The sequence below is a fragment of the Geospiza fortis genome, unplaced genomic scaffold (genome assembly GCF_000277835.1).
Source record: "Geospiza fortis unplaced genomic scaffold, GeoFor_1.0 scaffold275, whole genome shotgun sequence".
Taxonomy (NCBI): Eukaryota; Metazoa; Chordata; class Aves; order Passeriformes; family Thraupidae; genus Geospiza; species Geospiza fortis.
The window spans coordinates 3,387,966-3,389,447 of record NW_005054341.1 but is presented as its reverse complement, the minus strand read 5'-3'; positions in this window follow the sequence as shown (position 1 = coordinate 3,389,447).

Genomic DNA, 1,482 nt, shown 5'->3' with positions numbered 1-1,482 from the left:
CTGGAAGCAGGAAGCCCTTTGATAATGCTTCCATTTCAGTTTAATCACGTGGATACTTCTTTGCAACAGCTGAGCAAAGAAGTTTTCTCCTTCAACAGAGGTTTGTCTCTGATTACCAGGCAGCTATTTTGAGGTAATTTTCTTCTGGAAAGATCCTTTACCCAGGTAACACATAACACTGATAATGGTGATGGTTTCTTTGATGCTGAACTGGGCATCTGTGGTTGCTTTTTGAAATTAACCAAACAACCCCAACACCACTCTCCTTCAGTCTGTTTTGACAGTTGATGCAAAGTGGAAAAACTCTACAAAACACTTTATGGAAATATTGAATTTGTCTCCTTTGTGGCTGAGCTTTCTGCTGGTGATTCTTTGGCTGTTTTTTTCAATAATGATAAAACCACAGAGCCTGCAAGACTGATGAAGCCAAAAGGGTTGTTACATAAAGGCTTAATTTACTGATGGCAGTACAGGCTTTGCAGTTGTAATATGCGTTACTACTTTTAAGTTTACTTGCAAATTATGTGGTTGCTGATGTTTTGGATTTTGATTGCTCTTTTTAAAAATACACAGGTCCTTTTTTTAAAAAAAAAAAGTAGGCTTAAACTTTTAAGTTTTGTACCCTTTTTTCTGGAAAAGGACTTGTAGTTGTGGTGTGGTGTTTCCCCCTCAGGTCTGCCCAGGTGGTGTGTACCTGGGTAAGGGACTTTATCGATAAAGCAAAGCTTGCACAAAATGGTGGCTCATGATCAAAGCTATGCCCTGGGAACTTGGGGAATTAAAACTCACCTCATAGCGTCCTTTACTGCAATTTACAAGGGGATGGGCCTGATGGACTCCTGAGTCAGCAGCATCTCTCCTCTGTCCCTGCCTGGAACCAGCCTGAGCTGGCCATTACCTCTTCCACTGCGCTGTTTTGGGTGAGTATCTGTGTTTTGGGTGGAAATGGTTACCCTTGGCCTCTGCCAGGAAGATGCTGAGGGAAAACCGACCTGTGGCCTGAGGGAAGCGTGGCACCACGACAGTTCTGTGACTTCGCTGCACCTCCTCAAAGTGCCTGGAGATCAGTTTGGGGTTGTGTTTGGGTTTTTTTACTTCAAATCCTGTCAGCTGAGATTTTCTTTTTTTTTACCTCAGGCAGGAGACCGTCTGATCTCCTACTTCTCTGTGCACGAAATAATTTTTTAAAAGTTCCTCCCTCGCCAAGCGCAGCCTCAGATGCGGGAGAGCGGGAACGCCTGGGGCTGATGGCAGCGGACGCCAACTCCCTCATGATCTCCCTGCTCCATCTCTCTCCTTCTCCGTTCCCCTTAATGTCCGTATTCCTCTGTCTCCCGGAGCGAGGAGCCGGAACGCCCGGGACCCACCGACTTCTGGGGCACCAGAAGAGATTCCCGGCTCCGTGCCCCCGAGGGGAGGCGGCGGCGGTGGCGCCTCAGGGCGGGGCTGAGGGGAGGCGGGAATGGCGCGCGCCCCGCCCCG